At 39.4% G+C, this 13456-nt stretch overlaps 1 long non-coding RNA gene across 1 annotated transcript in view; it reads left to right on the forward strand.

Moving 5' to 3' along the window:
• Nucleotides 1-1427: 1427 nt before the first annotated feature.
• Nucleotides 1428-13456, forward strand: part of LOC142468980 (uncharacterized) — a 41992-nt gene continuing 29963 nt past the window's right edge. The window contains exons 1-2 of the long non-coding RNA XR_012788927.1: nucleotides 1428-1828; nucleotides 3617-3773. This is a non-coding gene — a long non-coding RNA (uncharacterized LOC142468980). The remainder of the gene's footprint in view (nucleotides 1829-3616; nucleotides 3774-13456) is intronic.

A 13456-nucleotide genomic window follows, 5' to 3' on the forward strand; every position in this document is an offset into this window, starting at 1 on the left:
GACAAACTAAGCAGTGTGTTTTTTTGTTGTAGGGACTATGCCACGCTCAATGTGATTTACTATCCGCATCTCCAGCCATTTAAGGCCAATACCATCTCCATTTCTTTCAAAGAAAGGTTGGATACATTATCCGCACTCTGTGATAAAGAATTACACTTTGGCTGTCTTTACTATTTCTCTCATTTGAAGTCGTCATTAATTTTACATTTAGTGTAAATAAATGATCTATTCCAAGACATATGTTGTTTATTTTCAGTGATTTGGATTACTTGAGTGTGGAAAGACAGGTCTGATGTATTTAACGATGTAAAACAAATGTGGAATAGTCAGCTTTAATTGGGCCAAGCGTCTTTTCAAGAAAATGTGTCATGTATTTCTTTGCTGCATGGAGGGCCCAGCATATGTCACCAGTACCTGTCTGCTGTTTACCAGAGTCGTGGTCAGAGACGGAAATGAATTAATGCTTTCCAGCAAATTAGCATGATATAATAGTTATTAGGATTAAATTAGTAATATTTCTACAAGCGATCTTCTGTGTTTAAAAACAATATTAAGTAAAATATCATTTTTTTAAATTATTATGTAACACCCCTACCGCCCCTCCCCCCCCCCCCGCCCGGCAGCAGAGGTAGGGTGTACATGTGTGAACAAAGTCCTGCTCCGCTCCCGATGGGATTAGAGTGTCAGCTCCTTGGTCAGTTACCTGTGATCTCAGGGTTCTCTCTGGTGGGTTCAGGCCTTGGCTGTAAAGGAGGATAGTTGGTGGTTGGAAGAACAGGACAAGAAATAGGGCGCCAGGATCTTTTGCAACTCACAGGTATTTTATTGTCAGGCACAACAGTTCCAGCCTTGCACAGGATCAATTGTTCTCATATAGAGCACAATACTTCATTAGACAGGTTCCCTGTATAATGCTCTCTTCAGGGCAAGTTCCCTCTGTGCCCCTTCCCATTCAGGTAAGTACTTCTGGGTCAGTATTTGCCTCTAGTCCACCACACATCTTTTGGCTTCCTATCTCCTAGCTCACTGACTCACTATCTTCTAGCTCAATAATTCACTCCTAACTCCTCAACTGTCTCTCCCTTACTGCCTGAACTAATAAATAATAATACTGTAATAATATTATCCCTTTTTAACTGTTTTTTAACTGTGCTAACTGTGTCTCTCCACAGTTATAACTCTCATCTCCTTTAACTGTCCTAATCTTAACTGACTAAAACTGTCATCTCTCACAGCTTCACTGGTAGCCTAGCAACAACATGTGACTGCAGCCTCTCTTTACTGTCCCTATTCAAAACTGCCAATGCGAGCTCTCCCCTTGCACTAAAAAGGCCTTAACTGCAAATGCAGCCGCCCTATTGGCTGAGCCGCAGCATGTGACATTCCCCTGAGGCTCATGGGACTTTTAGTCCCTGTCTTGAGCCTTTCCCTATTAGCTGCCCTCGTGGGGTCCTACTGCACTTGCGCGAGTTCTGCGCACTCGCAATCAACTACAAAATGGCGGCACCCTGCAAAGGGAGCCGCCGGAGCCTCCGGCGACCGCTCGCCCTATCCATGGGCCGCAACTGTCGCGCACCTGATTGCTTCCCCCCCCCCGGCAGCACCTCACCTTTTGCGCATGCGCGAAGCTCCATAATGGCCCTAGCGCATGCTATCCGTTCTGCGCATGCGTGGCCAATCATAACATGGCCACCGCGAGTCATCCCGCGCATCTGTGCATGCGCGAGCCCTGCGCGCGTGCACACGCATAACAAACATGGCGGCGCCCTGCAGAGTGCGCCACCGACAAGCCTGTCGCCACCCGCAACAGCCCCCCACAGCAGCGAAGGTAAGGGGGGGAAAACGGAGGACCGGGGAGCCAGAGGGGACCTGGCTACAATTATTATTTTTTGAAACACGGTAAATTGAAATTGCTAGTGTTTCGTTTCCTTCAGTCCCGCTTTTTTGTGTGATGTCTGCAAGTGCAGTATATTACGGTTCTTTTAAGGCAGGGCCAGCTGGGGTTTGCGGGGCCTCTAACCTTCTCCAGAGGGTAATCTCCTCCTGCTATGTCACGTTGTCATGGCGATGTGGAGTCATATGGCAATGCGGTGTCATGTGACGTTACGTTGTCTTGGCAATGTGTCGCCATGTCACGTTGTCATGGCGACGCATCGTCACATGATTGCAGGAGGAGATGCCAGCTCCAGAGAAAAGATAAGAGACACTTAGAGGGGCCCTGCACTCTCCCCCAGAAATCAGTGAAATGATTGTGGGGAAAATCACAGGGCCTCTGTAAGCGCTGGGCTCGGTGCAGTGGCACTGACGGCACTGCCATCCAGCCGTACTTGATAGTAAATATTACCCCAAAGGGCCTGTATCCTGTTTCCCCTTTTCTGTTTGGTTTCTAACGGAGGAACATACATAAGTACAATGACATCTTTCAATGAATTGGTCCGAGTGAAAAATATTTCCTAAATATTTAAGCTAAATATAAATTCTGAATTTTCCCTTCAAAGATGATAACATTTGTTCATGAAAAAAAAAAAACTTACTGCACACTGGTAAATACAGTAATTGACTATTTCTTTTTGCAAGCTAAGTTAGACATCCCTTTTAAAAGGGCCAATCTTACGTTACGTTCACTAAACTATTTTTCTAAACCTAATGTAACACCAACAACACTATTAGAGGGACTGACACATTGAACCCTGTCATCATTCAATAGCAATCCTGGCACGTCTGATAAACACAAAAGTGTGCAACCTAGAAACAGGTCAGCACATTCTCCACATGAGTTGGATGCTGTGCAGTTCTCTAGTTAAAATTCATCTGTTACTGACAAGGAAGGCACTTGGCAGACCACAGTGCCAGGGGAAATGTAAGTGGTTGACCTGAAAAAGCAGATAACATGACTAAACAAGACACTTCTTCAGGATTGGATATTTTAAGTCCTGTCTAGTACTGGTAGGGGTACAAAATCAGATAAGTAGAAGTATTTAAACACATTTTGATTTTAAATGTAATTTTCAGCGGGCGACTTTTAGGAATTGGAGTTAATGTTTACAATGTTTTCTACACTTCAACACTAATGTAATCACATTTATGAATACTTCCTTTCCATTATTAACCTAGCAAAGGTTGAGGATATTTAGCATGTAGCAAGAGTTAGGCAAACAAATGGCAGAAAATAAACTCACAAACTACTTCAATGTACAAAGAATATGTAACTTAACTAAATATGGTAAAACCCATCCTCATTGCTTCAGCTTTGCATAGCCAGTGTAACCAACCCCACACTGATGAGACCCATTAAGGTCGAAACGACTGTCTGTGGGTGGGTTTACTGGCTATGCATCTTAACCCTGGCTGTGCTCAAAGCTGTGACCATGCAGCAAGCTTAAGCCTATAGGGAACCATGTTAAAATTGTTTTGAAGCAAAAGGTGGCACTGTGTGCTCATTTGCATGTCATTCCCCAGAATCCATTGCTGCAGTGGAAGTGCTGTGTGCTGGGTGATAATTGTGAAAGGTGGGGTTGCAGACCTGTCTAAGACATGCAAATGAGCATACAGTAATATTTCCATTTTATATATATATATATATATATATATTTTTTTTTTTTTTTAACCTATATAGAACTGAAAACGTAGGCAGTACTGCACATAGAGATTTGCAGGCATAACAAGCCCTTGCCCCAAAGACCTTATAATCTCATTTTGGAGCAATGGAAAAATAACATGGGTTGTCCGAGGAGAGCTGATACTGAGCATTTGAACCAGGCTCCACTTCAAAGGTCAGTGTTCTTCTCACTAAGGTACTCCCTCAGATACTGTTCTCGCCATAACCCATGAATAATATTGCTGTCATTAACTGATTTTGCTCATACGAGATACTGCACTATCCCTGAGAAATGCATATCTTCTACAGACCTTATATTTGCTGTTAATCCTTGCTAGTATTGTTCATACCTGTTAATCCTCGTATCTGTTACTCTACTTGTTTTAATCCATGATACTGTACCTTTCAGTAATTGTCCATGGATTAACAATGTACCTTGCTGCTCTAAAGCTAAGAGATGTTATTATTGCCGAAAAGTGTTTTGCTTGGACTCAAGCAAGTATCTTACTTGTTATAAATTATAATCTGTCACAGTATAATGGCACAGTATTTTAGGAGACTGGGACCGTGTCCAGCCATGGTCCTTGAGGAAGCTACTCAGGCTACATCTGTCTGGATAAGTAATAACCATGATGTACAAATACATTTAGCTATTTGTTCACATAGTGAACTATCCAGCTCTAGGACATTAACGTTTTTTTATTACATTGAGGAATCTCTTAGATTCAACAAGATTTTGGAGATGTTTTTATATGGAGCAAGAGTTGCATATATTATAATAATACTGTATATAATATTATACTTAATTGATATATTATAATATAGTGTACTGTTTCCTGCCTTTTTCTCAGAATAGCTCAGGTGGCACAAACTACCCGACTAACAGGGGCTTCATTTGAAATGTTGCTAGTATTTGATTGGTTGCCATGAGATGGAACTGGTTGGGAGAATGAAGATGGAGAGAAGGAAAAGCATAGTTATTTCCAACCATTTTTTTTTTAAAAGGATGTGAAATCATCCCTTTAAGATGATGTCACATCATTTTAAAAAAATGAAAGCTGTCACATAGTACTTCAACCAATCCAATTGGGGGTGTACCATGTGATGCCTCACAGGTATATCTCACACATATGTGTGTCCTCAAGAAAGGACTGTCTTTTGCTCCCACCAGTGGGCCAAAACGCTTTGATTTATTCATTGATTTGAACAAATTTATTGGAAATTACCTTGAAAAGCATTTTTCAAAATGCAATGAATTTAGAGCTAATATGATGATCAAACCAATTTAACAATAAAAGATACGGAAACGTTGGAGTGTATGATTTCACTATTGAATGAAAATGAGATTTAAGAAATATCACTTGGAGGTAACAACCAGCTGCCATTGTGCCAATACGATAATGTGGATTTATCCAATTTTTCATCCAGTCAAGAACCAGGTATCATGCATACCAAATTTAAACCAAAATCTGTTTTTTTATCCGGTACATTCAAAGGGCAACATTATCGACACATTTTACGAATTAGTGTATAAGAATTTTAAAGTTTTGTGTGACCAACAAGGTTATAATAAGTACAATCAGAACTTGTTAGATTGAGAAATTTAAAGTCATTCAAGATCTGAAGAAAGATTCAAATATTATAATCAGACAAGCAGACAAGGGCGGAGGGATAGTGGTTTAGAATAGAAGTGACTATTTAGAAGAAGCTGCCAGGTTACTAAGTGATACCCTATCTTATGAACAGCTAAGGAGAGATCCCACAATGGATTTCAAGGTAGATTTAAATTGTATGTCAAAGGAAGCATTTACTTTGGGGATCTTAAACAAAAAGGAATTTACATTTTTAAATATAGAACATCCCAGAATCCCACATGTATATCATCTGCCCAAAATTCATAAGGATAGTTCCAAGCCTCCCGGTAGACCCATTGTGTCAGGGATAGATTCCCTGAGAGCAAATCTGTCAAAATACTGTATGTAGATACCTTTTTACAAAAATATGTTATTACCCTTCCCTCTCATATTAAAGATACCACTAATGTTTTACATTTTATAAAGGATTTTAATTGGCACCCCAGATATATATGGGTGTCTTGTGATGTCGAGTCCTTATATACTAGTATTTTACATACAGTAATATAGGAATCCAAGCAGTGGAAGGTTTTCTTAAAGCAGATGAAAAAATACAACAGAGAGAATTCATTCTATCATGTGTCGACTTTATATTAACTCACAATTATTTAAAATTTGAGGAATATTTTTACTTACAAAAAAAGAGGGGCGGCAATGGGTATCACTTTTGCTCCCAGCTACGCAAACCTCATGATGGGGGTACTGGGAGCATTTGTTTATTTGGAAAAATAACCCATTTTCAAACCAACTAGGCCTTTACAAAAGATTTATAGATGATACTTTAATAGTATGGAATGGAAATTAAATAGGTTTTGATTGTTTTCTAAAGTATATCAATTCCAATTGATTTAATCTCAAATTCACATATGTTTTTAACAATGTGAGCATTACTTTATCGAATATAGTAATTTCTAGTTCTGATCAAAACACAGTCATTAACAAAACTCATTACAAAGATGTTGATTGTAATAAATATCTTGACTTCAAAAGTAATCATCATCCTTTGGCTATCCAATATCCCTTTTAGTCAGTTCCAAAGATTAAGAAGGAATTGTATGAAAGATGAAGATTTTATGAGTCAGTCAGTTTTATTGAAAGAACATTTTTTAAACAAAGGACATAAATGATCAAATGTTACACAAGCATACGAAAAAGCATTATCTCTGGGTAGAGCGATGTTGTTAAGAGGGAAGATTACCAATAATAACCCCACAGAGGACGTCCTTTTTATCACTAAATACAATGCAGCCTCAAACCATATTGATGGAATGATGAAAAAAACATTGGGTTATATTACAATGTGACCCAGTTTTGAATAATATTCAGTAAGAAAAAAACACAAATAGTTTATAGAAGTGCTGCACATTTAAAAATGCTTTAGTTCCTTCATTGATAAGGAAAATCGGAGATGCTTCTGGTACTGCCAAAAGCATAGCTAGGCAGATTTTACGTAGATTTAGATGTGGGGCTAGATGTATCACGTGCAAATTTGCTCATGATGGAGCAACCTCTTTGCAGTGCAAACATTCCAATATCTCATATCCTATTAAGAGTTTTATCAATTGTAATACTATTTGCGGTTTACCTTTTGGAATGTGAATGTTAATAAACACACAGATACCCAGTAAGCTCATATAAACTCCTGTAGCACTCCTTTTGACACACACACACACACACACATTATATATATATATATATATATATATATATATATATATATATATATATATATATATATATATATATATATATATATATATATATATAGCAACTGTAAATATTACTGTATGCTCATTTGCATGTCTTAGACAGGTCTGCAACCCTGTCTTTCCCCATTGTCACCCAGCATACAGCGCTTCCACTGCAGCAAGGGATTCTGGGAAATGACATGCAAATGAGCACTCAGTGCCACCTTTTGTCTCAAGCTCGTATTACACAAGCCAATCCTCAAGCCAATGCATGCCGTTTTAAACACAGCTTTTAAACAGAGGCTGGGATGAGATGCAAAGCCATTAGACCCACTCACATACATGTTTCAACCTTGATGGGTATCATCAGTGTGAGGCTGGTCTTAATGGCTAGAGCAGGTTTGAGACTAGACTAGGTAATCACCACTGTCATTAAGGTTATGGTGGGTAAAAAAAGTGACAAAAACCCTCCACAGTAAAGCATAAAGCAACTGTAAATATTACTGTATGCTCATTTGCATGTCTTAGACAGGTCTGCAACCCTGTCTTTCCCCATTGTCACCCAGCATACAGCGCTTCCACTGCAGCAAGGGATTCTGGGAAATGACATGCAAATGAGCACTCAGTGCCACCTTTTGTCTCAAGCTCGTATTACACAAGCCAATCCTCAAGCCAATGCATGCATGCCGTTTTAAACACAGCTTTTAAACAGAGGCTGGGATGAGATGCAAAGCCATTAGACCCACTCACATACATGTTTCAACCTTGATGGGTATCATATATATATATAAACAGTGGTCGACAAATCACCAAAAAATCTACTCGCCGAACAAAAAAATCTACTCGCCACCTAGTACCACACATGTGCTGCGTGGGCCAATAGGAGCTCGCAACAATGTTAAATCCACTCGCCCGGGGCTTGCAAATGTATAGGTTTGTCGAACACTGTATATCTATATATATATATATATATATATATATATATATATATATAAATATATATAAGGTGGCTAAACGTGCGGTCGGGGCTCCTCTGTTTGTCTTGGATCCGGTGGTGCCCCAGGCTGTTTCACTGTTTCCTGCTGCAGTTTTCAATTTGGCGCCTACATTGCTCACGGAGCATGCGCACTGTGGCGGCTCGATTTCTCTGAACAGACTCTCCTTGTCTATGACGCAGACATACAGTTTTCTGCTAACTTATCCTTGGACCAGTGCTAAGTACTATTTGGCTATGTGTGTTGACCTCTGTCTATAGCTCTGCTGCAATACTGTGTGTGCATTTACAACATGTGTATGATTTTATTCATGTATGCTTTTGCTCTGACTCTCACATGCCATTAATTTATGGGTTATTACATTCAGTACTCCTTGACCGGCCGGTCCTAGTGTTAAGAGGCTATTTATCTGCCTCCACACTATAGGGTTTGTCTGTCTGCTAATTTACTGGGTATTTCTGATTTTTTACACTTAGCTATTTCATGGTTTATTCAGCTTGTTCATACTCTGGTTTCAATTTACTAGTTTTTTATTATCAACCAATTTGATTTATATTTGCTGTTTGTTCTTTATTCCATTGTGTAGCTTAGGTTTTTTATCAGTGTTCTAGATTAGTCAGCCTTGGGGACATTGTGGATCCTTCATATATGTTTTATGAGTCTACTAAATTATGATATTTTTGTACGCTAGAGTGCTAATTTGGGATTCTTTTTTCTTTGTTTTTGTTTATATATATATATTTTTTTATATATATATATATATATATATATATATATATATATATATATATATATATATATATATATATATACCCCGTAAACTCATATAAATCCCCAAAATGAAATGACCACTATATGACCAATTATCCAATTATCTATATATATATATATATATATATATATATATATATATATATATATATATATATATATATATATATATATATATATATATATATATATATAGTTAAGTTATGGTGAGTAAAAAAAGTGACAAAAACCCTCCACAGGAAAGCAAATATGCAAATATAGCTGTATGCTCATCTGCATGTCTTAGGCAGGTCTGCAACCCCGCCTTTCCCCATTATCACCCAGCATACAGCACTTCCACTGCAGCAAGGGATTCTGGGAAATGACATACATATATATATATATATATATTGTGACAAACGCCCCTCTTTTGTAGTGCTGACGTCTGTCTGGGTTCTTCCCGACACAGTCTTCTAGGGTTAATTATACAACAAACAGGATCAGGCAAAGTATTATGCTGCTTAACTCAGGCTTCTGCCTGCTTTATTTTCATCCAAGTAAGGTACTGCAGCTTTAACATGTGAAGGTTAGAGGTACTCAGATACTTTCATTCAGCAGTTCACATATTTCAGTGTTACCATATTTCCCACACTGTTATTTCAAGAAATAAAACCAAAATCATATAAGCAAAATCCTATCCCTTTCAGGGATCTAACTACACATCAGAATTAGTCTCTCTAACAGCTGCTGGCCAACTAAACTGGTTCCCCAGCTTAAAACAATGCTCTTTCATTTAGGGACACAAGATACAGCACAGTCTTTTAGCAACAGCAGTAACCATTTGTTTTGTCTTATCTGTTCGTGGAGTCCAGGCAAATCCTCTGGTACTGTGATACGTGGAGGGGCCGTCAACCCCGATACTGGATGCAGGGGAGCAGCGATACCCCCAGCCTCCAGGCTCCAAGGAGAGAGAGTGAAATGCAAAACCTCTCTGCTCTAAATACCTGTGCATGTGATTAGAAGAGCAGGTGAGGGAGAACTAGAGCCATTGTAATCTGTGGTCTGGATTTTCCATCCAGCTGCCTGAGTTAATGTGAAGCTGTGGAACGGATCATTTTTAGCTATTCCTGCACTTTCTGCTCTAAAATGGGGCAGAAAGCTGCCTAACATCTTTGGACTATGTCACAATATATATAGTGGTCATTTTGGGGGTTTATATGAGCTTACGGAGTATCTGTGTGTTATTAACTTTGTCCAGCTGGTCTGAGCTGTTTTGGAGGTTAGTGTCCCCTCCTCCCCAGGTTTTAAGCTCGCCCCTCCCCACTTTCCATAGCTGTTTTGGAGGTTAGTGTCCCCTCCTCCCCAGGTTTTAAGCTCGCCCCTCCCCACTTTCCATATGTACAGGTCTTTTCATGCAGCTGTTTGTGACAGATCCAATGCAGATCATTATTCCTTTAATTATACAGGTAAATACGAATTTTAATCAGTTAGTGGTAGGACCTGCAATATTATGGTCTTGCTTTGAAGTGGCTCGCAGGCTTATAATGCTTTGGCCAAAAGGGTTAAACTAAAAGACTCTTTTTTCAAGATTAGATATATATATATATATATATATATATATATATATATATATATATATATATATATATATATATATATATACTTAGTTAAGTTACGGTGGGTAAAAAAAGTGACAAAAACCCTCCACAGCAAAGCATATAGCAAATGGAAATATTCCTGTATGCTCATTTGCATGTCTTAGGCAGGTCTGCAACCCCGCCTTTCACCATTATCACCCAGCACACAGCACTTCCACTGCAGCAAGGGATTCTGGGAAATGACATGCAAATGGAAATAAAGTGTCACCTTTTGCTTCAAAACCATTTTTAACATGGTTCCCTATAGACTTAAGCTTGCTGCATGGTCACAGCTTTAAGCACAGCCAGGGTTAAGATGCATAGCCAGAAAGCCCACCCACAGACAGCCATTTCGACCTTAATGGGTCTTATCAGTGTGGGGTTGGTCCCTTTGTGGAATGTGAATGTTGCCTACAATATGTTGGCATGACGAAATGCAGCCTTAAAAAAGATTTTTGGAGCATCGAGGCAACATTTCAAAGGGCATTTCGAAACAAGGTATAAGTGATCTAATAGGCGATTAACACAAAGAGTGACCACTATTAATAAAGTGATAAGTAAATAGCAAATATGCAATAAAAGTGCTGTGAAACAAAGTGTATAATATAATATACAATTGTGCAACTTAAAATATTGTGCATGAATATGTGCAAAATAAAGTTGTGACTCCCTGCTCAAACCCTCTGGTAGGGCCTGTCTTCACTGGTCCCAAAATGTAGAAATGTTCTCTCACAATCCAGGGGGAGCAGAGGGATAAAATCAACAAAGAAAATCTAAGTGCAGATGGTAGTGCAATGATGAAAATGTGTTTCAGCTTAATTCTTGGCTCCTGTGGGCAGCCTACTCACCGTGTGTATGATGTAATAAAGCAACATCAAAACTGTGGCAAAATCTGTTCTTGTATACCAGGGCAGGGTGTGCCTCAGTGGGGGATGTCAGGAGAGATGTACTTCAGCAAGGGAGAAGAAAGGTGTCCATAGCACAGATCAATTAAGCAAGATATGTTTTATAGTAAAAAAGTAAAAATCGCACTTACAATTTTGCCAATATAAAAAGGCACATAACACAAGTATAGGTGTTGAGAACGTCGCTAGATGCTGCCGCTCACCGCCTCTGCTTCTGTTGGGACACCCAGTCGATAGTGGGAATCCTCCTCAGCCGGTAGCTTCCCTGCTGTTGACACTCGCAGGCTCAGCTACGTCACTTCCTGGAGGGTACCGCATCACTTCCAGTTTCGGTTTATGCAGCTTGCAGACACTTGGGAGCGTGTCTACGAGTGCTCAGCAAAAATGGGGAACTCCTACTCTACGCATTCTGCCAATTAGGATACGGCTTCATCAGGATTGTACCACCCTCCTCACATCTTGAAATATATAAATAACATGTATAATTGCAAGTCTTATTAATGTAAATTAAAAACACATATGATCTATGCAGTTTATTCGGACACCTATCAATGGTGTTATACTAGTATCACCAAGGGAACAATGTGGAGAATCAGAAACTAATGAACCAGATAAATGACAATTTATATATAAAATGTAAATATATCTGCAAGATGCTGCAAAGGATATCATTTACTAAAATCAAGTGTCCAAATGTTATACTAAATTTTAATGACAACAGTGGTCACTATTTTAATGGGGGTTTTAGTAGGAGCAGAGAGTTAATCACTATTATAACAATAGAGAACAAAAAGATTGATTTTAATATATATATTATTAAGTGACTAATCACAAAAGCTGATGGATAATATAAGGCTTTTTTAAAGCTAAGAGTACTTCTGTACACACACACACACACACATAACGGGAAAAGCCGTGTTAGTCCAGTTGCGATAGTGCAGAATAAATGAGTTCTTCAGTATTAGGTGAAACCTTTTTAATTTGGACTAACAATTTATGTCATAGGACAAGCTTTCAAGAGTTTTCCTCTCTTCCTCAGGTTAGCAATACTGATATACAAAGGTTTCTACGACTTAGACAGGGATTGGAAGAAACAAAAAGGAAGAAAAAAGAACAGAGATGTATATGAGGTGGGGGAGGAATGTTAAAAGGCACTAGAAGGGTGTTAAAACAGAGATAAGGATGGTGAGAATTGGGGATCGGGGGTGTACATCCACAGCAGCTCAGAGGGGGAAGAGGATGCTGGAGGTGTGGAGGGGGGGGAAGGTATAGGATAGCACAATGGCAGGGAGGACCATTACAACAAAATAAGGTTGTTTAAGGCAGGAGAGGGCTTTAGATACAAAGGGGATAGAGAGAAGACATCTTTGAGCAGAACACAAGAGTCGGGATGGAGCAATGCGAGAAATTAGGGCTGAGATGTAAGGAGGAGCAGAAGAGTGTAATGCTTTAAAAGTGAGGAGGAGAATTGAGTGTGAGATGAGGTATTTGATGGGAAGCCAGGAGAGTGATTTGAGCAGGGGAGACGCTGAGACAGATTTAAAAAAGAGTAGAGTGATTCTGGCAGCAGCGTTTAGGATAGATTGTAGGGGAGACAGGTGAGAGGCAGGAACGCCGGACAGCAGGAGGTTGCAGTAATCGAGATGGGAGAGAATTAGGGCCTGAGTCAGAGTTTTAGCAATCGAGCAACAGAGGGAAGGGCATATCTTTGTAATATTGCGGAGGAAAAAGCGACAGGTTTTGGAAACGTTTTGAATGTGAGAGAGGAGTCGAGTGTGATCCCTAGGCAGCGTGCTTGGGTGAATGATAGCACTACCAACAGTAATGTGTAAGGAGGTAGTAGGGCCAGGTTTGGGAGGATGTATGAGGAGCTCTGTTTTTTGTCATGTTAAGGTTAAATCGACGTAGGGCCATCCAGGATGATATTGAAGAGAGATATTCAGAAACTTTGGTCTGTACAGAATGTGTAACGTCAGGGGTTGAAAAGTAAATTTGAGTGTCATCAGCATAGAGGTGATATTTGAACCCAAGAAATGTAATTAGGTCACCTAGAGAAAGTGTGTACAGAGAAAAGAGAAGAGGTTCCAGGACAGAGCAGTGGGGTACCCCGAGAGAGAAATCAATAGAGGAGGAGGTGTTAGCAGAAGAGACACTAAAAGTACGATAGGAGAGGTAAGAAGAGATCCAGGATAGAGCTTTGTTCCGAATACCAAGAGTATAGAGAATGTGAAGGAGAAGAGGGTGGTCCA

Source organism: Ascaphus truei, chromosome 1 (assembly GCF_040206685.1).
Source record: "Ascaphus truei isolate aAscTru1 chromosome 1, aAscTru1.hap1, whole genome shotgun sequence".
Taxonomy (NCBI): domain Eukaryota; kingdom Metazoa; phylum Chordata; class Amphibia; order Anura; family Ascaphidae; genus Ascaphus; species Ascaphus truei.